At 38.8% G+C, this 18,632-nt stretch overlaps 47 non-coding genes across 47 annotated transcripts; all 47 read left to right on the forward strand.

Annotated features, from left to right (window-relative positions):
* The first annotated feature begins 285 nt into the window (after window positions 1–285).
* Window positions 286–359, forward strand: Trnat-agu (transfer RNA threonine (anticodon AGU)). Its single transcript has one exon. It is a non-coding gene; the product is annotated as a tRNA-Thr (tRNA).
* A 302-nt stretch (window positions 360–661) lies between these two features.
* Window positions 662–735, forward strand: Trnat-agu (transfer RNA threonine (anticodon AGU)). The gene has a single exon. It is a non-coding gene; the product is annotated as a tRNA-Thr (tRNA).
* Window positions 736–1,790: 1,055 nt separating this feature from the next.
* Window positions 1,791–1,864, forward strand: Trnat-agu (transfer RNA threonine (anticodon AGU)). The gene has a single exon. It is a non-coding gene; the product is annotated as a tRNA-Thr (tRNA).
* A 115-nt stretch (window positions 1,865–1,979) lies between these two features.
* Trnat-agu (transfer RNA threonine (anticodon AGU)) lies at window positions 1,980–2,053 on the forward strand. The gene has a single exon. It is a non-coding gene; the product is annotated as a tRNA-Thr (tRNA).
* A 115-nt stretch (window positions 2,054–2,168) lies between these two features.
* Window positions 2,169–2,242, forward strand: Trnat-agu (transfer RNA threonine (anticodon AGU)). Its single transcript has one exon. It is a non-coding gene; the product is annotated as a tRNA-Thr (tRNA).
* Window positions 2,243–2,357: 115 nt separating this feature from the next.
* Window positions 2,358–2,431, forward strand: Trnat-agu (transfer RNA threonine (anticodon AGU)). The gene has a single exon. It is a non-coding gene; the product is annotated as a tRNA-Thr (tRNA).
* A 115-nt stretch (window positions 2,432–2,546) lies between these two features.
* Window positions 2,547–2,620, forward strand: Trnat-agu (transfer RNA threonine (anticodon AGU)). Its single transcript has one exon. It is a non-coding gene; the product is annotated as a tRNA-Thr (tRNA).
* Window positions 2,621–2,735: 115 nt separating this feature from the next.
* Window positions 2,736–2,809, forward strand: Trnat-agu (transfer RNA threonine (anticodon AGU)). Its single transcript has one exon. It is a non-coding gene; the product is annotated as a tRNA-Thr (tRNA).
* Window positions 2,810–2,924: 115 nt separating this feature from the next.
* Window positions 2,925–2,998, forward strand: Trnat-agu (transfer RNA threonine (anticodon AGU)). The gene has a single exon. It is a non-coding gene; the product is annotated as a tRNA-Thr (tRNA).
* Window positions 2,999–3,300: 302 nt separating this feature from the next.
* On the forward strand, window positions 3,301–3,374 carry Trnat-agu (transfer RNA threonine (anticodon AGU)). The gene has a single exon. It is a non-coding gene; the product is annotated as a tRNA-Thr (tRNA).
* Window positions 3,375–3,676: 302 nt separating this feature from the next.
* Window positions 3,677–3,750, forward strand: Trnat-agu (transfer RNA threonine (anticodon AGU)). Its single transcript has one exon. It is a non-coding gene; the product is annotated as a tRNA-Thr (tRNA).
* Window positions 3,751–4,430: 680 nt separating this feature from the next.
* On the forward strand, window positions 4,431–4,504 carry Trnat-agu (transfer RNA threonine (anticodon AGU)). The gene has a single exon. It is a non-coding gene; the product is annotated as a tRNA-Thr (tRNA).
* An 867-nt stretch (window positions 4,505–5,371) lies between these two features.
* Trnat-agu (transfer RNA threonine (anticodon AGU)) lies at window positions 5,372–5,445 on the forward strand. The gene has a single exon. It is a non-coding gene; the product is annotated as a tRNA-Thr (tRNA).
* A 115-nt stretch (window positions 5,446–5,560) lies between these two features.
* On the forward strand, window positions 5,561–5,634 carry Trnat-agu (transfer RNA threonine (anticodon AGU)). The gene has a single exon. It is a non-coding gene; the product is annotated as a tRNA-Thr (tRNA).
* Window positions 5,635–5,749: 115 nt separating this feature from the next.
* On the forward strand, window positions 5,750–5,823 carry Trnat-agu (transfer RNA threonine (anticodon AGU)). Its single transcript has one exon. It is a non-coding gene; the product is annotated as a tRNA-Thr (tRNA).
* Window positions 5,824–5,938: 115 nt separating this feature from the next.
* Window positions 5,939–6,012, forward strand: Trnat-agu (transfer RNA threonine (anticodon AGU)). The gene has a single exon. It is a non-coding gene; the product is annotated as a tRNA-Thr (tRNA).
* A 115-nt stretch (window positions 6,013–6,127) lies between these two features.
* On the forward strand, window positions 6,128–6,201 carry Trnat-agu (transfer RNA threonine (anticodon AGU)). Its single transcript has one exon. It is a non-coding gene; the product is annotated as a tRNA-Thr (tRNA).
* Window positions 6,202–6,504: 303 nt separating this feature from the next.
* Window positions 6,505–6,578, forward strand: Trnat-agu (transfer RNA threonine (anticodon AGU)). The gene has a single exon. It is a non-coding gene; the product is annotated as a tRNA-Thr (tRNA).
* Window positions 6,579–6,693: 115 nt separating this feature from the next.
* On the forward strand, window positions 6,694–6,767 carry Trnat-agu (transfer RNA threonine (anticodon AGU)). Its single transcript has one exon. It is a non-coding gene; the product is annotated as a tRNA-Thr (tRNA).
* Window positions 6,768–6,882: 115 nt separating this feature from the next.
* Trnat-agu (transfer RNA threonine (anticodon AGU)) lies at window positions 6,883–6,956 on the forward strand. Its single transcript has one exon. It is a non-coding gene; the product is annotated as a tRNA-Thr (tRNA).
* Window positions 6,957–7,071: 115 nt separating this feature from the next.
* Trnat-agu (transfer RNA threonine (anticodon AGU)) lies at window positions 7,072–7,145 on the forward strand. The gene has a single exon. It is a non-coding gene; the product is annotated as a tRNA-Thr (tRNA).
* Window positions 7,146–7,447: 302 nt separating this feature from the next.
* Window positions 7,448–7,521, forward strand: Trnat-agu (transfer RNA threonine (anticodon AGU)). Its single transcript has one exon. It is a non-coding gene; the product is annotated as a tRNA-Thr (tRNA).
* Window positions 7,522–7,823: 302 nt separating this feature from the next.
* Window positions 7,824–7,897, forward strand: Trnat-agu (transfer RNA threonine (anticodon AGU)). The gene has a single exon. It is a non-coding gene; the product is annotated as a tRNA-Thr (tRNA).
* Window positions 7,898–8,201: 304 nt separating this feature from the next.
* Trnat-agu (transfer RNA threonine (anticodon AGU)) lies at window positions 8,202–8,275 on the forward strand. The gene has a single exon. It is a non-coding gene; the product is annotated as a tRNA-Thr (tRNA).
* Window positions 8,276–8,578: 303 nt separating this feature from the next.
* Window positions 8,579–8,656, forward strand: Trnat-agu (transfer RNA threonine (anticodon AGU)). The gene has a single exon. It is a non-coding gene; the product is annotated as a tRNA-Thr (tRNA).
* A 111-nt stretch (window positions 8,657–8,767) lies between these two features.
* Trnat-agu (transfer RNA threonine (anticodon AGU)) lies at window positions 8,768–8,841 on the forward strand. The gene has a single exon. It is a non-coding gene; the product is annotated as a tRNA-Thr (tRNA).
* Window positions 8,842–9,332: 491 nt separating this feature from the next.
* Trnat-agu (transfer RNA threonine (anticodon AGU)) lies at window positions 9,333–9,406 on the forward strand. Its single transcript has one exon. It is a non-coding gene; the product is annotated as a tRNA-Thr (tRNA).
* Window positions 9,407–9,521: 115 nt separating this feature from the next.
* Trnat-agu (transfer RNA threonine (anticodon AGU)) lies at window positions 9,522–9,595 on the forward strand. The gene has a single exon. It is a non-coding gene; the product is annotated as a tRNA-Thr (tRNA).
* A 304-nt stretch (window positions 9,596–9,899) lies between these two features.
* Window positions 9,900–9,973, forward strand: Trnat-agu (transfer RNA threonine (anticodon AGU)). Its single transcript has one exon. It is a non-coding gene; the product is annotated as a tRNA-Thr (tRNA).
* A 304-nt stretch (window positions 9,974–10,277) lies between these two features.
* Window positions 10,278–10,351, forward strand: Trnat-agu (transfer RNA threonine (anticodon AGU)). Its single transcript has one exon. It is a non-coding gene; the product is annotated as a tRNA-Thr (tRNA).
* A 302-nt stretch (window positions 10,352–10,653) lies between these two features.
* Window positions 10,654–10,727, forward strand: Trnat-agu (transfer RNA threonine (anticodon AGU)). The gene has a single exon. It is a non-coding gene; the product is annotated as a tRNA-Thr (tRNA).
* A 491-nt stretch (window positions 10,728–11,218) lies between these two features.
* Window positions 11,219–11,292, forward strand: Trnat-agu (transfer RNA threonine (anticodon AGU)). The gene has a single exon. It is a non-coding gene; the product is annotated as a tRNA-Thr (tRNA).
* A 113-nt stretch (window positions 11,293–11,405) lies between these two features.
* Trnat-agu (transfer RNA threonine (anticodon AGU)) lies at window positions 11,406–11,480 on the forward strand. Its single transcript has one exon. It is a non-coding gene; the product is annotated as a tRNA-Thr (tRNA).
* Window positions 11,481–12,160: 680 nt separating this feature from the next.
* Trnat-agu (transfer RNA threonine (anticodon AGU)) lies at window positions 12,161–12,234 on the forward strand. Its single transcript has one exon. It is a non-coding gene; the product is annotated as a tRNA-Thr (tRNA).
* A 304-nt stretch (window positions 12,235–12,538) lies between these two features.
* On the forward strand, window positions 12,539–12,612 carry Trnat-agu (transfer RNA threonine (anticodon AGU)). The gene has a single exon. It is a non-coding gene; the product is annotated as a tRNA-Thr (tRNA).
* Window positions 12,613–12,914: 302 nt separating this feature from the next.
* On the forward strand, window positions 12,915–12,988 carry Trnat-agu (transfer RNA threonine (anticodon AGU)). The gene has a single exon. It is a non-coding gene; the product is annotated as a tRNA-Thr (tRNA).
* A 304-nt stretch (window positions 12,989–13,292) lies between these two features.
* Trnat-agu (transfer RNA threonine (anticodon AGU)) lies at window positions 13,293–13,366 on the forward strand. The gene has a single exon. It is a non-coding gene; the product is annotated as a tRNA-Thr (tRNA).
* Window positions 13,367–13,668: 302 nt separating this feature from the next.
* On the forward strand, window positions 13,669–13,742 carry Trnat-agu (transfer RNA threonine (anticodon AGU)). Its single transcript has one exon. It is a non-coding gene; the product is annotated as a tRNA-Thr (tRNA).
* A 491-nt stretch (window positions 13,743–14,233) lies between these two features.
* On the forward strand, window positions 14,234–14,307 carry Trnat-agu (transfer RNA threonine (anticodon AGU)). Its single transcript has one exon. It is a non-coding gene; the product is annotated as a tRNA-Thr (tRNA).
* A 113-nt stretch (window positions 14,308–14,420) lies between these two features.
* Trnat-agu (transfer RNA threonine (anticodon AGU)) lies at window positions 14,421–14,495 on the forward strand. Its single transcript has one exon. It is a non-coding gene; the product is annotated as a tRNA-Thr (tRNA).
* Window positions 14,496–14,610: 115 nt separating this feature from the next.
* Trnat-agu (transfer RNA threonine (anticodon AGU)) lies at window positions 14,611–14,684 on the forward strand. The gene has a single exon. It is a non-coding gene; the product is annotated as a tRNA-Thr (tRNA).
* A 491-nt stretch (window positions 14,685–15,175) lies between these two features.
* Window positions 15,176–15,249, forward strand: Trnat-agu (transfer RNA threonine (anticodon AGU)). Its single transcript has one exon. It is a non-coding gene; the product is annotated as a tRNA-Thr (tRNA).
* Window positions 15,250–15,553: 304 nt separating this feature from the next.
* Window positions 15,554–15,627, forward strand: Trnat-agu (transfer RNA threonine (anticodon AGU)). Its single transcript has one exon. It is a non-coding gene; the product is annotated as a tRNA-Thr (tRNA).
* Window positions 15,628–15,929: 302 nt separating this feature from the next.
* Trnat-agu (transfer RNA threonine (anticodon AGU)) lies at window positions 15,930–16,003 on the forward strand. The gene has a single exon. It is a non-coding gene; the product is annotated as a tRNA-Thr (tRNA).
* An 867-nt stretch (window positions 16,004–16,870) lies between these two features.
* Window positions 16,871–16,944, forward strand: Trnat-agu (transfer RNA threonine (anticodon AGU)). The gene has a single exon. It is a non-coding gene; the product is annotated as a tRNA-Thr (tRNA).
* A 491-nt stretch (window positions 16,945–17,435) lies between these two features.
* Window positions 17,436–17,509, forward strand: Trnat-agu (transfer RNA threonine (anticodon AGU)). The gene has a single exon. It is a non-coding gene; the product is annotated as a tRNA-Thr (tRNA).
* Window positions 17,510–18,002: 493 nt separating this feature from the next.
* Trnat-agu (transfer RNA threonine (anticodon AGU)) lies at window positions 18,003–18,076 on the forward strand. Its single transcript has one exon. It is a non-coding gene; the product is annotated as a tRNA-Thr (tRNA).
* Window positions 18,077–18,632: the final 556 nt, after the last annotated feature.

An 18,632-nucleotide genomic window follows, 5' to 3' on the forward strand; every position in this document is an offset into this window, starting at 1 on the left:
TGAGATTTTTTATGAAAACATACATGAATTAAAAGAGCTCATTAGTAAAATTTAAAGCATGACAATTGGAATCGTAATTCGAACCCTATGGCATCGAGGCGCCGTGGCTAATTTGGTTATAGCGCCTGTCTAGTGACCAGGAGGTAATGATTTAGAATCTCGTCGGTGCCTTTCTTATAGAAGTATGGTCACTTTTTTAAGAAAATTAACATCAATTAAAAGAGCTATTTTAGTAAAATTTAAAGATTTTCATTTGGAATCGTAATTCGAATTGATTGGAATCGAGGCGCCGTGGCTTAGTTGGTCAAAGCGCCTGTCTAGTAAACAGGAGATCACGAGTTCGAGTCTCGTCGGTGCCTCTTATGTAGAAGAGTGGTGAGATTTTTTATGAAAACATACATGAATTAAAAGAGCTCATTAGTAAAATTTAAAGCATGACATTTGGAATCGTAATTCGAACCCTATGGCATCGAGGCGCCGTGGCTAAGTTGGTTATAGCGCCTGTCTAGTGACCAGGAGGTAAAGATTTAGAATATCGTCGGTGGATTTCTTATAGAAGTATGGTCACTTTTTAAAGAAAATTAACATCAATTAAAAGAGTTATTTTAGTAAAATTTAAAGATATTCATTTGGAATCGTAATTCGAATCGAATGGAATCGAGGCGCCGTGGCTTAGTTGGTTAAAGCACCTGTCTAGTAAACAGGAGACCACGAGTTCGAATCTCGTCGGTGCCCTCATGCAGAAGTGTAGTCACATTTCTTATGAAAACAGACATCAATTAAAAGAGCTCTTTTAGTAAAATGTATAGCTTATCATTTGGGACGTAAATTCGAAAACAGTGGAATCTGGACGCCTTGGCTTAGTTGGTTAAAGCGCCTGTCTAGTAAACAGAAGATCACGAGTTCGAATCTCGTCGGTGCCTCTCATGTAGAAGTGTGGTCACACTTTTTATGAAAACAAACATCAATTAAAAGAGCTCTTTTAGTAAAAGTTAGAGCTTTTCATTTGGGATAGAAATTCGAACCCACTTGAATCGAGACACCGTGGCTAAGTTGGTTATAGCGCCTGTCTAGTGACCAGGAGGTAATGATTTAGAATCTCGTCGGTGCCTTTCTTATAGAAGTATGGTCACTTTTGAAAGAAAATTAACATCAATTAAAAGAGCTGTTTTAGTACAATTTAAAGATTTTCATTTGGAATCGTAATTCGAATCGAATGGAATCGAGGCGCCGTGGCTTAGTTGGTTAAAGCGCCTGTCCAGTACACAGGAGATTATAAGTTCGATTCTCGTCGGTGCCTCTCATGTATAAGTGTGTTCAAATTTTTTATGAAAACAGACATCAATTAAAAGAGCTCTTTTAGTAAAAGTTAGAGCTTTTCATTTGGGATAAAAATTCGAACCCATTGGAATCGAGGCGCTTTGCTTAGTTGGTTAAAGCGCCTGTCTCGTAAACAGGAGATCACGAGTTCGAATCTTGTCGGTGCCTCTTATGTAGAAGTGTGGTCAGAGTGTTTATGAAAACACACATGAATTGAAAGAGCTCATTAGTAAAATTTAAAGCATGACATTTGGAATCGTAATTCGAACCCTATGTCATCGAGGCGCCGTGGCTAAGTTGGTTATAGCGCCTGTCTAGTGACCAGGAGGTAATGAATTAGACTCTCGTCGGTGGATTTCTTATAGAAGTATGGTGACTTTTTAAAGAAAATTAACATCAATTAAAAGAGCTATTTTAGTAAAATTTAAAGATATTCATTTGGAATCGTAATTCGAAACGAATGGAATCGAGGCGCCGTGGCTTAGTTGGTTAAAGCGCCTGTCTAGTAAACAGGAGATCACGAATTCGAATTTCGTCGGTGCCTCTCATTTAGAAAAGTGGTCATATTTTTTATGAAAACAGACATGAATTAAAAGAGCTCTTTTAGTACAATTTATAGCTCTTCATTCTGGACGGAAATTTGAACGCAGTGATATCGAGGCGCCCTGGCTTAGTTGGTTAAAGCGCCTGTCTAGTAAACAGAAGATCACGAGTTCGAATCTCGTCGGTGCCTCTCATGTAGAAGGGTGGTCAAACTTTTTATGAAAACAAACATCAATTAAAATAGCTCTTTTAGTAAAGGTTAGAGCTTTTCATTTGGGATAGAAATTCGAACCCATTTGAATCGAGGCGCCGTGGCTTAGGTGGTTAAAGCGCCTGTCTAGTAAACAGGAAATTATGAGTTCGATTCTCGTCGGTGCCTCTCATGTAGAAGTGTGGTCAAATTTTTTATGAAAACAGACATGAATTAAAAGATCTCTTTTAGTAAAAGTTAGAGCTTTTCATTTGGGATAGATATTCGAACCCATCGGAATCGAGGCGCCGTGGCTTAGTTGGTTAAAGCGCCTGTCTAGTAAACAGGAGATCACGAGTTCGAATCTCGTCGGTGCCTCTCATGTAGAAGTGTGGTCACACTTTTTTTGAAAACAAACATCAATCAAAAGAGCTCTTTTAGTAAAAGTTAGAGCTTTTCATTTGGGATAGAAATTCGAACCCACTTGAATCGAGGCGCCGTGGCTTAGTTGGTTAAAGCGCTTGTCTAGTAAACAGGAGATCACGAGTTCGAATCTCGTCGGTGCCTCTCATGTAGAAGGGTGGTCACACTTTTTATGAAAACAGACATGAATTAAACGATCTCTTTTAGTAAAAGTTAGAGCTTTTCATTTGGGATAGACATTCGAACCCATTGGAATCGAGGCGCCGTGGCTTAGTTGGGTTAAGAACCTGTCTAGTAAACAGGAGATCACGAGTTCGAATCTCGTCGGTGCCTCTCATGTAGAAGTGTGGTCACACTTTTTATGAAAACAAACATCAATTAAAAGAGCTCTTTTAGTAAAAGTTAGAGCTTTTCATTTGGGATAGAAATTCGAACCTACTTGAATCGAGGCGCCGTGGCTTAGTTGGTTAAAGCGCCTGTCTAGTAAACAGGAGATCACGAGTTCGAGTCTCGTCGGTGCCTCTTATGTAGAAGTGTGGTGAGATTTTTTATGAAAACATACATGAATTAAAAGAGCTCATTAGTAAAATTTAAAGCATGACAATTGGAATCGTAATTCGAACCCTATGGCATCGAGGCGCCGTGGCTAATTTGGTTATAGCGCCTGTCTAGTGACCAGGAGGTAATGATTTAGAATCTCGTCGGTGTCTTTCTTATAGAAGTATGGTCACTTTTTTAAGAAAATTAACATCAATTAAAAGAGCTATTTTAGTAAAATTTAAAGATTTTCATTTGGAATCGTAATTCGAATCGATTGGAATCGAGGCGCCGTGGCTTAGTTGGTCAAAGCGCCTGTCTAGTAAACAGGAGATCACGAGTTCGAATCTCGTCGGTGCCTCTTATGTAGAAGTGTGGTCAGATTTTTTATGAAAACATACATGAATTAAAAGAGCTCATTAGTAAAATTTAAAGCATGACATTTGGAATCGTAATTCGAACCCTATGGCATCGAGGCGCCGTGGCTAATTTGGTTATAGCGCCTGTCTAGTGACCAGGAGGTAATGATTTAGAATCTCGTCGGTGCCTTTCTTATATAAGTATGGTCACTTTTTAAAGAAAATTAACATCAATTAAAAGAGCTATTTTAGTAAAATTTAAAGATTTTCATTTGGAATCGTAATTCGAATCGAATGGAATCGAGGCGCCGTGGCTTAGTTGGTTAAAGCGCCTGTCTAGTAAACAGGAGATCACGAGTTCGAATCTCGTCGGTGCCTCTCATGTAGAAGTGTGGTCACATTTTTTATGAAAACAGACATGAATTAAAACAGCTCTTTTAGTAAAATTTATAGCTTTTCATTTGGGACGTAAATTCGAACACAGTTGAATCGGGACGCCTTGGCTTAGTTTGTTAAAGCGCCTGTCTAGTAAACAGGAGATCACGAGTTCGAATCTCGTCGGTGCCTCTCATGTAGAAGTGTGGTCACACTTTTTATGAAAACAAACATCAATTAAAAGAGCTCTTTTAGTAAAAGTTAGATCTTTTCATTTGGGATAGAAATTCGAACCCACTTGAATCGAGGCGCCGTGGCTTAGATGGTTAAAGCGCCTGTCTAGTAAACAGGAGATCACTAGTTCGTGTCTCGTCGGTGCCTCTTATGTAGAAGTGTGGTGATATTTTTTATGAAAACATACATGAATTAAAAGAGCTCATTAGTAAAATTTAAAGCATGACAATTGGAATCGTAATTCGAACCCTATGGCATCGAGGCGCCGTGGCTAATTTGGTTATAGCGCCTGTCTAGTGACCAGGAGGTAATGATTTAGAATCTCGTCGGTGCCTTTCTTATAGAAGTATGGTCACTTTTTTAAGAAAATTAACATCAATTAAAAGAGCTATTTTAGTAAAATTTAAAGATTTTCATTTGGAATCGTAATTCGAATCGAATGGAATCGCGGCGCAATGGCTTAGTTGGTTAAAGCGCCTGTCTAGTAAACAGGAGATCACGAGTTCGAATCTCGTCGGTGCCTCTCATGTAGAAGTGTGGTCACACTTTTTATGAAAACAAACATCAATTAAAAGAGCTCTTTTAGTAAAAGTTAGAGCTTTTCATTTAGGATAGAAATTCGAACCCACTTGAATCGAGACACCGTGGCTAAGTTGGTTATAGCGCCTGTCTAGTGACCAGGAGGTAATGATTTAGAATCTCGTCGGTGCCTTTCTTATAGAAGTATGGTCACTTTTGAAAGAAAATTAACATCAATTAAAAGAGCTATTTTAGTACAATTTAAAGATTTTCATTTGGAATCGTAATTCGAATCGAATGGAATCGAGGCGCCGTGGCTTAGTTGGTTAAAGCGCCTGTCCAGTACACAGGAGATTATAAGTTCGATTCTCGTCGGTGCCTCTCATGTATAAGTGTGTTCAAATTTTTTATGAAAACAGACATCAATTAAAAGAGCTCTTTTAGTAAAAGTTAGAGCTTTTCATTTGGGATAAAAATTCGAACCCATTGGAATCGAGGCGCTTTGCTTAGTTGGTTAAAGCGCCTGTCTAGTAAACAGGAGATCACGAGTTCGAATCTTGTCGGTGCCTCTTATGTAGAAGTGTGGTCAGAGTGTTTATGAAAACACACATGAATTAAAAGAGCTCATTAGTAAAATTTAAAGCATGACATTTGGAATCGTAATTCGAACCCTATGTCATCGAGGCGCCGTGGCTAAGTTGGTTATAGCGCCTGTCTAGTGACCAGGAGGTAATGAATTAGAATCTTGTCGGTGGATTTCTTATAGAAGTATGGTCACTTTTTAAAGAAAATTAACATCAATTAAAAGAGCTATTTTAGTAAAATGTAAAGATATTCATTTGGAATCGTAATTCGAAACGAATGGAATCGAGGCGCCGTGGCTTAGTTGGTTAAAGCGCCTGTCTAGTAAACAGGAGATCACGAATTCGAATTTCGTCGGTGCCTCTCATTTAGAAAAGTGGTCATATTTTTTATGAAAACAGACATGAATTAAAAGAGCTCTTTTAGTACAATTTATAGCTCTTCATTCTGGACGGAAATTTGAACGCAGTGATATCGAGGCGCCCTGGCTTAGTTGGTTAAAGCGCCTGTCTAGTAAACAGAAGATCACGAGTTCGAATCTCGTCGGTGCCTCTCATGTAGAAGGGTGGTCAAACTTTTTATGAAAACAAACATCAATTAAAATAGCTCTTTTAGTAAAGGTTAGAGCTTTTCATTTGGGATAGAAATTCGAACCCATTTGAATCGAGGCGCCGTGGCTTAGGTGGTTAAAGCGCCTGTCTAGTAAACAGGAAATTATGAGTTCGATTCTCGTCGGTGCCTCTCATGTAGAAGTGTGGTCAAATTTTTTATGAAAACAGACATGAATTAAAAGATCTCTTTTAGTAAAAGTTAGAGCTTTTCATTTGGGATAGATATTCGAACCCATCGGAATCGAGGCGCCGTGGCTTAGTTGGTTAAAGCGCCTGTCTAGTAAACAGGAGATCACGAGTTCGAATCTCGTCGGTGCCTCTCATGTAGAAGTGTGGTCACACTTTTTATAAAAACAAACATCAATTAAAAGAGCTCTTTTAGTAAAAGTTAGAGCTTTTCATTTGGGATAGAAATTCGAACCCACTTGAATCGAGGCGCCGTGGCTTAGTTGGTTAAAGCGCCTGTCTAGTAAACAGGAGATCACGAGTTCGAATCTCGTCGGTGCCTCTTATGTAGAAGTGTGGTCAGATTTTTTATGAAAACATACATGTATTAAAAGAGCTCATTAGTAAAATTTAAAGCATGACATTTGGAATCGTAATTCGAACCCTATGGCATCGAGGCGCCATGGCTAAGTTGGTTATAGCGCCTGTCTAGTGACTAGTAGGTAATGATTTAGAATCTCGTCGGTGCCTTTCTTATAGAAGTATGGTCACTTTTTTAAGAAAATTAACATCAATTAAAAGAGCTATTTTAAAAAACATTTACAGATTTTCATTTGGAATCGTAATTCGAATCGAATGGAATGGCGGCGCAATGGCTTAGTTGGTTAAAGCGCCTGTCTAGTAAACAGGAGATCACGAGTTCGAATCTCGTCGGTGCCTCTCATGTAGAAGTGTGGTCACACTTTTTTTGAAAACAAACATCAATAAAAAGAGCTCTTTTAGTAAAAGTTAGAGCTTTTCATTCGGGATAGAAATTCGAACCCACTTGAATCGAGGCGCCGTGGCTTAGTTGGTTAAAGCGCCTGTCTAGTAAACAGGAGATCACGAGTTCGAATCTCGTCGGTGCCTCTCATGTAGAAGGGTGGTCACACTTTTTATGAAAACAGACATGAATTAAACGATCTCTTTTAGTAAAAGTTAGAGCTTTTCATTTGGGATAGATATTCGAACCCATTGGAATCGAGGCGCCGTGGCTTAGTTGGGTTAAGAACCTGTCTAGTAAACAGGAGATCACGAGTTCGAATCTCGTCGGTGCCTCTCATGTAGAAGTGTGGTCACACTTTTTATGAAAACAAACATCAATTAAAAGAGCTCTTTTAGTAAAAGTTAGAGCTTTTCATTTGGGATAGAAATTCGAACCTACTTGAATCGAGGCGCCGTGGCTTAGTTGGTTAAAGCGCCTGTCTAGTAAACAGGAGATCACGAGTTCGAGTCTCGTCGGTGCCTCTTATGTAGAAGTGTGGTGAGATTTTTTATGAAAACATACATGAATTAAAAGAGCTCATTAGTAAAATTTAAAGCATGACAATTGGAATCGTAATTCGAACCCTATGGCATCGAGGCGCCGTGGCTAATTTGGTTATAGCGCCTGTCTAGTGACCAGGAGGTAATGATTTAGAATCTCGTCGGTGTCTTTCTTATAGAAGTATGGTCACTTTTTTAAGAAAATTAACATCAATTAAAAGAGCTATTTTAGTAAAATTTAAAGATTTTCATTTGGAATCGTAATTCGAATCGATTGGAATCGAGGCGCCGTGGCTTAGTTGGTCAAAGCGCCTGTCTAGTAAACAGGAGATCACGAGTTCGAATCTCGTCGGTGCCTCTTATGTAGAAGTGTGGTCAGATTTTTTATGAAAACATACATGAATTAAAAGAGCTCATTAGTAAAATTTAAAGCATGACATTTGGAATCGTAATTCGAACCCTATGGCATCGAGGCGCCGTGGCTAATTTGGTTATAGCGCCTGTCTAGTGACCAGGAGGTAATGATTTAGAATCTCGTCGGTGCCTTTCTTATATAAGTATGGTCACTTTTTAAAGAAAATTAACATCAATTAAAAGAGCTATTTTAGTAAAATTTAAAGATTTTCATTTGGAATCGTAATTCGAATCGAATGGAATCGAGGCGCCGTGGCTTAGTTGGTTAAAGCGCCTGTCTAGTAAACAGGAGATCACGAGTTCGAATCTCGTCGGTGCCTCTCATGTAGAAGTGTGGTCACATTTTTTATGAAAACAGACATGAATTAAAACAGCTCTTTTAGTAAAATTTATAGCTTTTCATTTGGGACGTAATTTCGAACACAGTGGAATCGGGACGCCTTGGCATAGTTTGTTAAAGCGCCTGTCTAGTAAACAGGAGATCACGAGTTCGAATCTCGTCGGTGCCTCTCATGTAGAAGTGTGGTCACACTTTTTATGAAAACAAACATCAATTAAAAGAGCTCTTTTAGTAAAAGTTAGAGCTTTTCATTTGGGATAGAAATTCGAACCCACTTGAATCGAGGCGCCGTGGCTTAGTTGGTTAAAGCGCCTGTCTAGTAAACAGGAGATCACGAGTTCGAGTCTCGTCGGTGCCTCTTATGTAGAAGTGTGGTGAGATTTTTTATGAAAACATATATGAATTAAAAGAGCTCATTAGTAAAATTTAAAGCCTGACAATTGGAATCGTAATTCGAACCCTATGACATCGAGGCGCCGTGGCTAATTTGGTTATAGCGCCTGTCTAGTGACCAGGAGGTAATGAATTAGAATCTCGTCGGTGCCGTTCTTATAGAAGTATGGTCACTTTTTTAAGAAAATTAACATCAATTAAAAGAGCTATTTTAAAAAAAATTTAAAGATTTTCATTTGGAATCGTAATTCGAATCGAATGGAATCGAGGCGCCGTGGCTTAGTTGGTTAAAGCGCCTGTCTAGTAAACAGGAAATCACGAGTTCGAATCTCGTCGGTGAATCTCATGTAGAAGTGTGGTCACATTTTTTCTGAAAACAGAGATCAATTAAAAGAGCTATTTTAGTAAAATTTATAGCTCTTCATTTGGGACGGAAATTCGAACGCAGTGGAATCGAGGCGCCGTGGCTTAGTTGGTTAAAGCGCCTGTCTAGTAAACAGGAGATCACGAGTTCGAATTTCGTCGGTGCCTCTCATTTTGAAGTGTGGTCACACTTTTCATGAAAACAAACATCAATTAAAAGAGCTCTTTTAGTAAAATTTATAGCTTTTCATTTGGGACGTAAATTCGAACACAATGGAATCGGGGTGCAGTGGCTTAGTTGGTTAAACCGCATGTCTAGTAAACAGGAGATAACGAGTTCGAATCTCGTCGGTGCCTCTTGTGTAGAATTGTGGTCAGATTTTTTATGAAAACATACATCAATTAAAAGAGCTCATTAGTAAAATTTAAAGCATGACATTTGGAATCGTAATTCGAACCCTATGGCATCGAGGCGCCGTGGCTAAGTTGGTTATAGCACCTGTCTAGTGACCAGGAGGTAATGATTTAGAATCACGTCGGTGCCGTTCTTATAGAAGTATGGTCACATTTTTAAGAAAATTAACATCAATTAAAAGAGCTATTTTAGTAAAATTTAAAGATTTTCATTTGGAATCGTAATTCGAATCGAATGGAATCGCGGCACAATGGCTTAGTTGGTTAAAGCGCCTGTCTAGTAAACAGGAGATCACGAGTTCGAATCTCGTCGGTGCCTCTCAAGTAGAAGTGTGGTCACATTTTTTATGAAAACAGACATCAATTAAAAGAGCTCTTTTAGTAAAATTTATAGCTCTTCATTTGGGACGGAAATTCGAACTCAGTGGAATCGAGGCGCCGTGGCTTAGTTGGTTAAAGCGCCTTTCTAGTAAATTGGAGACCACGAGTTCGAATCTCGTCGGTGCCCTCGTGCAGAAAGTGTAGTCACATTTTTTATGAAAACAGACATCAATTAAAAGAGCTCTTTTAGTAAAATTTATAGCTTTTCATTTGGGACGTAAATTCGAACACAGTGGAATCGGGACGCCTTGGCTTAGTTGGTTAAAGCGCCTGTCTAGTAAACAGGAGATCACGCGTTCGAATCTCGTCGGTGCCTCTCATGTAGAAGTGTGGCCACACTTTTTATGAAAACAAACATCAATTAAAAGAGCTCTTTTAGTAAAAGTTAGAGCTTTTCATTTGGGATAGAAATTCGAACCCACTTGAATCGAGGCGCCGTGGCTTAGTTGGTTAAAGCGCCTGTCTAGTAAACAGGAGATCACGAGTTCGAGTCTCGTCGGTGCCTCTTATGTAGAAGTGTGGTGAGATTTTTTATGAAAACATACATCAATTAAAAGATCTCTTTTAGTAAAATTTATAGCTTTTCATTTGGGACGTAAATTCGAACACAGTGGAATCGGGACGCCTTTTCTTAGTTGGTTAAAGCGCTTGTCTAGTAAACAGGAGATCGCGAGTTCGAATCTCGTCAGTGCCTCTTATGTAGAAGTGTGGTCACATTTTTTAAGGAAAGATACATCAATTAAAAGAGCTCTTTTAGTAAAATTTAGAGCTTTTCATTTGGGATAGAATTTCGAATGCAATGGAATCGAGGCGCCGTGGCTTAGTTGGTTAAAGCGCCTGTCTAGTAAACAGGAGATCACGAGTTCGAATCTCGTCGGTGCCTCTTATGTAGAAGTGTGGTCAGATTTTTTATGAAGACATACATGAATTAAAAGAGCTCATTAGTAAAATTTATTGCATGACATTTGGAATCGTAATTCGAACCCTATGGCATCAAGGCGCCGTGGCTAAGTTGGTTATAGCGCCTGTCTAGTGACCAGGAGGTAATGATTTAGAATCTCGTCGGTGCCTTTCTTATAGAAGTATGGTCACTTTTTAAAGAAAATTAACATCAATTAAAAGAGCTATTTTAGTAAAATTTAAAGATTTTCATTTGGAATCGTAATTCGAATCGAATGGAATCGAGGCGCCGTCGCTTAGTTGGTTAAAGCGCCTGTCTAGTAAACAGGAGATCACGAGTTCGAATCTCGTCGGTGCCTCTCATGTAGAAGTGTGGTTACATTTTTTATGAAAACAGACATCAATTAAAAGAGATCTTTTAGTAAAATTTATAGCTCTTCATTTGGGACGGAAATTCGAACACAGTGGAATCGAGGCGCCGTGGCTTAGTTGGTTAAACCGCATGTCTAGTAAACAGGAGATAAAGAGTTCGAATCTCGTTGGTGCCTCTTATGTAGAAGTCTGGTCAGATTTTTTATGAAAACATACATCAATTAAAAGAGCTCATTAGTAAAATTTAAAGCATGACATTTGGAATCGTAATTCGAACTCTATGGCATCGAGGCGCCGTGGCTAAGTAGGTTATAGCGCCTGTCTAGTGACCAGGAGGTAATGATTTAGAATCTCGTCGGTGCCTTTCTTATAGAAGTATGGTCACTTTTTTAAGAAAATTAACATCAATTAAAAGAGCTATTTTAGTAAAAGTTAAAGATTTTCATTTGGAATCGTAATTCGAATCGAATGGAATCGAGGCGCCGTGGCTTTGTTGGTTAAAGCGCCTGTCTAGTAAACAGGAGATCACGAGTTCGAATCTCGTCGGTGCCCTCATGCAGAAGTTTAGTCACATTTTTTATGAAAACAGACATCAATTATAAGAGCTCTTTTAGTAAAATTTATAGCTTTTCATTTGGAACGTAAATTCGAACACAGTGGAATCGGGACGCCTTGGCTTAGTTGGTTAAAGCGCCTGTCTAGTAAACAGGAGATCACGAGTTCGAATCTCGTTGGTGCCTCTCATTTAGAAGTGTGGTCACATTTTTTATGAAAACAGACATCAATTAAAAGAGCTCTTTTAGTAAAATTTATAGCTCTTCATTTGGGACGGAAATTCGAACGCAGTGATATCGAGCCGCCGTGGCTTAGACGGTTAAAGCGCCTGTCTAGTAAACAGGAGATCACGAGTTCGAATATCGTCGGTGCCTCTCATGTAGAAGTGTGGTCACACTTTTTATGAAAACAAACATCAATTAAAAGAGCTCTTTTAGTAAAATTTATAGCTTTTCATTTGGGACGTAAATTCGAACACAATGGAATCGGGGTGCCGTGGCTTAGTTGGTTAAACCGCATGTCTAGTAAACAGGAGATAACGAGTGCGAATCTCGTTGGTGCCTCTTATGTAGAAGTGTGGTCAGATTTTTTATGAAAACATACATCAATTAAAAGAGCTCATTAGTAAAATTTAAAGCATGACATTTGGAATCGTAATTCGAACCCTATTTCATCGAGGCGCCGTGGCTCAGTTGTTTACAGCGCCTGTCTAGTGACCAGGAGGTAATGATTTAGAATCTCGTCGGTGCCTTTCTTATAGAAGTATGGTCACTTTTTAAAGAAAATTAACATCAATTAAAAGAGCTATTTTGGTAAAATTTAAAGATTTTCATTTGGAATCGTAATTCGAATCGAATGGAATCGAGGCGCCGTTGCTTAGTTGGTTAAAGCGCCTGTCTAGTAAACAGGAGATCATGAGTTCGATTCTCGTCGGTGCCTCTCATGTAGAAGTGTGGTCAACTTTTTTATGAAAACAGACATCAATTAAAAGATCTCTTTTAGTAAAATTTATAGCTTTTCATTTGGGACGTAAATTCGAACACAGTGGAATCGGGACGCCTTTTCTTAGTTGGTTAAAGCGCTTGTCTAGTAAACAGGAGATCGCGAGTTCGAATCTCGTCAGTGCCTCTTATGTAGAAGTGTGGTCACATTTTTTAAGGAAAGATACATCAATTAAAAGAGCTCTTTTAGTAAAATTTAGAGCTTTTCATTTGGGATAGAATTTCGAATGCAATGGAATCGAGGCGCCGTGGCTTAGTTGGTTAAAGCGCCTGTCTAGTAAACAGGAGATCACGAGTTCGAATCTCGTCGGTGCCACTTATGTAGAAGTGTGGTCAGATTTTTTATGAAGACATACATGAATTAAAAGACCTCATTAGTAAAATTTATTGCATGACATTTGGAATCGTAATTCGAACCCTATGGCATCGAGGCGCCGTGGCTAAGTTGGTTATAGCGCCTGTCTAGTGACCAGGTGGTAATGATTTAGAATCTCGTCGGTGCCTTTCTTATAGAAGTATGGTCACTTTTTAAAGAAAATTAACATCAATTAAAAGAGCTATTTTAGTAAAATTTAAAGATTTTCATTTGGAATCGTAATTCGAATCGAATGGAATCGAGGCGCCGTCGCTTAGTTGGTTAAAGCGACTGTCTAGTAAACAGGAGATAACGAGTTCGAGTCTCGTCGGTGCCTCTTATGTAGAAGTGTGGTGAGATTTTTTATGAAAACATACATCAATTAAAAGATCTCTTTTAGTAAAATTTATAGCTTTTCATTTGGGACGTAAATTCGAACACAGTGGAATCGGGACGCCTTTTCTTAGTTGGTTAAAGCGCTTGTCTAGTAAACAGGAGATCGCGAGTTCGAATCTCGTCAGTGCCTCTTATGTAGAAGTGTGGTCACATTTTTTAAGGAAAGATACATCAATTAAAAGAGCTCTTTTAGTAAAATTTAGAGCTTTTCATTTGGGATAGAATTTCGAATGCAATGGAATCGAGGCGCCGTGGCTTAGTTGGTTAAAGCGCCTGTCTAGTAAACAGGAGATCACGAGTTCGAATCTCGTCGGTGCCTCTTATGTAGAAGTGTGGTCAGATTTTTTATGAAGACATACATGAATTAAAAGAGCTCATTAGTAAAATTTATTGCATGACATTTGGAATCGTAATTCGAACCCTATGGCATCAAGGCGCCGTGGCTAAGTTGGTTATAGCGCCTGTCTAGTGACCAGGAGGTAATGATTTAGAATCTCGTCGGTGCCTTTCTTATAGAAGTATGGTCACTTTTTAAAGAAAATTAACATCAATTAAAAGAGCTATTTTAGTAAAATTTAAAGATTTTCATTTGGAATCGTAATTCGAATCGAATGGAATCGAGGCGCCGTCGCTTAGTTGGTTAAAGCGCCTGTCTAGTAAACAGGAGATCACGAGTTCGAATCTCGTCGGTGCCTCTCATGTAGAAGTGTGGTCACATTTTTTATGAAAACAGACATCAATTAAAAGAGATCTTTTAGTAAAATTTATAGCTCTTCATTTGGGACGGAAATTCGAACACAGTGGAATCGAGGCGCCGTGGCTTAGTTGGTTAAACCGCATGTCTAGTAAACAGGAGATAAAGAGTTCGAATCTCGTTGGTGCCTCTTATGTAGAAGTCTGGTCAGATTTTTTATGAAAACATACATCAATTAAAAGAGCTCATTAGTAAAATTTAAAGCATGACATTTGGAATCGTAATTCGAACCCTATGGCATCGAGGCGCCGTGGCTAAGTAGGTTATAGCGCCTGTCTAGTGACCAGGAGGTAATGATTTAGAATCTCGTCGGTGCCTTTCTTATAGAAGTATGGTCACTTTTTTAAGAAAATTAACATCAATTAAAAGAGCTATTTTAGTAAAAGTTAAAGATTTTCATTTGGAATCGTAATTCGAATCGAATGGAATCGAGGCGCCGTGGCTTTGTTGGTTAAAGCGCCTGTCTAGTAAACAGGAGATCACGAGTTCGAATCTCGTCGGTGCCCTCATGCAGAAGTTTAGTCACATTTTTTATGAAAACAGACATCAATTATAAGAGCTCTTTTAGTAAAATTTATAGCTTTTCATTTGGAACGTAAATTCGAACACAGTGGAATCGGGACGCCTTGGCTTAGTTGGTTAAAGCGCCTGTCTAGTAAACAGGAGATCACGAGTTCGAATCTCGTTGGTGCCTCTCATTTAGAAGTGTGGTCACATTTTTTATGAAAACAGACATCAATTAAAAGAGCTCTTTTAGTAAAATTTATAGCTCTTCATTTGGGACGGAAATTCGAACGCAGTGATATCGAGGCGCCGTGGCTTAGACGGTTAAAGCGCCTGTCTAGTAAACAGGAGATCACGAGTTCGAATATCGTCGGTGCCTCTCATGTAGAAGTGTGGTCACACTTTTTATGAAAACAAACATCAATTAAAAGAGCTCTTTTAGTAAAATTTATAGCTTTTCATTTGGGACGTAAATTCGAACACAATGGAATCGGGGTGCCGTGGCTTAGTTGGTTAAACCGCATGTCTAGTAAACAGGAGATAACGAGTGCGAATCTCGTTGGTGCCTCTTATGTAGAAGTGTGGTCAGATTTTTTATGAAAACATACATCAATTAAAAGAGCTCATTAGTAAAATTTAAAGCATGACATTTGGAATCGTAATTCGAACCCTATTTCATCGAGGCGCCGTGGCTCAGTTGTTTACAGCGCCTGTCTAGTGACCAGGAGGTAATGATTTAGAATCTCGTCGGTGCCTTTCTTATAGAAGTATGGTCACTTTTTAAAGAAAATTAACATCAATTAAAAGAGCTATTTTGGTAAAATTTAAAGATTTTCATTTGGAATCGTAATTCGAATCGAATGGAATCGAGGCGCCGTTGCTTAGTTGGTTAAAGCGCCTGTCTAGTAAACAAGAGATCATGAGTTCGATTCTCGTCGGTGCCTCTCATGTAGAAGTGTGGTCAACTTTTTTATGAAAACAGACATCAATTAAAAGATCTCTTTTAGTAAAATTTATAGCTTTTCATTTGGGACGTAAATTCGAACACAGTGGAATCGGGACGCCTTTTCTTAGTTGGTTAAAGCGCTTGTCTAGTAAACAGGAGATCGCGAGTTCGAATCTCGTCAGTGCCTCTTATGTAGAAGTGTGGTCACATTTTTTAAGGAAAGATACATCAATTAAAAGAGCTCTTTTAGTAAAATTTAGAGCTTTTCATTTGGGATAGAATTTCGAATGCAATGGAATCGAGGCGCCGTGGCTTAGTTGGTTAAAGCGCCTGTCTAGTAAACAGGAGATCACGAGTTCGAATCTCGTCGGTGCCACTTATGTAGAAGTGTGGTCAGATTTTTTATGAAGACATACATGAATTAAAAGACCTCATTAGTAAAATTTATTGCATGACATTTGGAATCGTAATTCGAACCCTATGGCATCGAGGCGCCGTGGCTAAGTTGGTTATAGCGCCTGTCTAGTGACCAGGTGGTAATGATTTAGAATCTCGTCGGTGCCTTTCTTATAGAAGTATGGTCACTTTTTAAAGAAAATTAACATCAATTAAAAGAGCTATTTTAGTAAAATTTAAAGATTTTCATTTGGAATCGTAATTCGAATCGAATGGAATCGAGGCGCCGTCGCTTAGTTGGTTAAAGCGACTGTCTAGTAAACAGGAGATCACGAGTTCGAATCTCGTCGGTGCCTCTCATGTAGAAGTGTGCTCACCTTTTTTATGAAAACAGACATCAATTAAAAGAGATCTTTTAGTAAAATTTATAGCTCTTCATTTGGGATGGAAATTCGAACACAGGGGAATCGAGGCGCCGTGGCTTAGTTGGTTAAACCGCATGTCTAGGAAACAGGAGATAAAGAGTTCGAATCTCGTTGGTGCCTCTTATGTAGAAGTCTGGTCAGATTTTTTATGAAAACATACATCAATTAAAAGAGCTCATTAGTAAAATTTAAAGCATGGCATTTGGAATCGTAATTCGAACCCTATGGCATCGAGGCGCCGTGGCTAAGTAGGTTATAGCGCCTGTCTAGTGACCAGGAGGTAATGATTTAGAATCTCGTCGGTGCCTTTCTTATAGAAGTATGGTCACTTTTTTAAGAAAATTAACATCAATTAAAAGAGCTATTTTAGTAAAAGTTAAAGATTTTCATTTGGAATCGTAATTCGAATCGAATGGAATCGAGGCGCCGTGGCTTTGTTGGTTAAAGCGCCTGTCTAGTAAACAGGAGATCACGAGTTCGAATCTCGTCGTGCCCTCATGCAGAAGTTTAGTCACATTTTTTATGAAAACAGACATCAATTATAAGAGCTCTTTTAGTAAAATTTATAGCTTTTCATTTGGAACGTAAATTCGAACACAGTGGAATCGGGACGCCTTGGCTTAGTTGGTTAAAGCGCCTGTCTAGTAAACAAGAGATCACGAGTTCGAATCTCGTTGGTGCCTCTCATTTAGAAGTGTGGTCACATTTTTTATGAAAACAGACATCAATTAAAAGAGCTCTTTTAGTAAAATTTATAGCTCTTCATTTGGGACGGAAATTCGAACGCAGTGATATCGAGGCGCCGTGGCTTAGACGGTTAAAGCGCCTGTCTAGTAAACAGGAGATCACGAGTTCGAATATCGTCGGTGCCTCTCATGTAGAAGTGTGGTCACACTTTTTATGAAAACAAACATCAATTAAAAGAGCTCTTTTAGTAAAATTTATAGCTTTTCATTTGGGACGTAAATTCGAAGACAATGGAATCGGGGTGCCGTGGCTTAGTTGGTTAAACCGCATGTCTAGTAAACAGGAGATAACGAGTGCGAATCTCGTTGGTGCCTCTTATGTAGAAGTGTGGTCAGATTTTTTATGAAAACATACCTCAATTAAAAGAGCTCATTAGTAAAATTTAAAGCATGACATTTGGAATCGTAATTCGAACCCTATTTCATCGAGGCGCCGTGGCTCAGTTGTTTACAGCGCCTGTCTAGTGACCAGGAGGTAATGATTTACAATCTCGTCGGTGCCTTTCTTATAGAAGTATGGTCACTTTTTAAAGAAAATTAACATCAATTAAAAGAGCTATTTTGGTAAAATTTAAAGATTTTCATTTGGAATCGTAATTCGAATCGAATGGAATCGAGGCGCCGTCGCTTAGTTGGTTAAAGCGCCTGTCTAGTAAACAGGAGATCATGAGTTCGATTCTCGTCGGTGCCTCTCATGTAGAAGTGTGGTCAAATTTTTTATGAAAACAGACATCAATTAAAAGATCTCTTTTAGTAAAATTTATAGCTTTTCATTTGGGACGTAAATTCGAACACAGTGGAATCGGGACGCCTTTTCGTAGTTGGTTAAAGCGCCTGTCTAGTAAACAGGAGATCGCGAGTTCGAATCTCGTCGGTGCCTCTTATGTAGAAGTGTGGTCACATTTTTTATGAAAACAGAGATCAATTAAAAGAGCTATTTTAGTAAAATTTATAGCTCTTCATTTGGGACGGAAAATCGAAGGCAGCGGAATCGAGGCGCCATGGCTTAGTTGGTTAAAGAGCCTGTCTAGTAAACAGGAGATCACGAGCTCGAATCTCGTCGGTGCCTCTCATTTAGAAGTGTGGTCACATTTTTTATGAAAACAGACATCAATTAAAAGAGCTTTTTTAGTAAAATTTATAGCTCTTCATTTGGGACGGAAATTCGAACGCAGTGATATCGAGGCGCCGTGGCTTAGTTGGTTAAAGCGCCTGTTTAGTAAACAGGAGATCACGAGTTCGAATTTCGTCGGTGCCTCTCATGTAGAAGTGTGGTCACACCTTTTATGAAAACAAACATCAATTAAAAGAGCTCTTTTAGTAAAATTTATAGCTTTTCGTTTGGGACGTAAATTCGAACACGGTTGAATCGAGGCGCTGTGGCTAAGTTGGTTAAAGCGCCTGGCTTATAAACAGGAGATCATGAGTTCGATTTTCGTCGGTGCCTCTCATGTAGAAAAGTGGTCAAATTTTTTATGAAAACAGACATCAATTAAAAGAGCTCTTTTAGTAAAAGTTAGAGCTTTTCATTTGGGATAGAAATTCGAACCCTATGGCATCGAGGCGCCGTGGCTAAGTTGGTTATAGCGCCTGTCTAGTGACCAGGAGGTAATGATTTAGAATGTCGTCGGTGCCTTTCTTATAGAAGTATGGTCACATTTTTAAGAAAATTAACATCAATTAAAAGAGCTATTTTAGTAAAATTTAAAGATTTTCATTTGGAATCGTAATTCGAATCGAATGGAATCGAGGCGCCTTGGCTTAGTTGGTTAAAGCGATTTTCTAGTAAACAGGAGACCACGAGTTCGAATCTC

The sequence above is a fragment of the Argiope bruennichi genome, chromosome 1 (assembly GCF_947563725.1).
Source record: "Argiope bruennichi chromosome 1, qqArgBrue1.1, whole genome shotgun sequence".
NCBI classification, from domain to species: domain Eukaryota; kingdom Metazoa; phylum Arthropoda; class Arachnida; order Araneae; family Araneidae; genus Argiope; species Argiope bruennichi.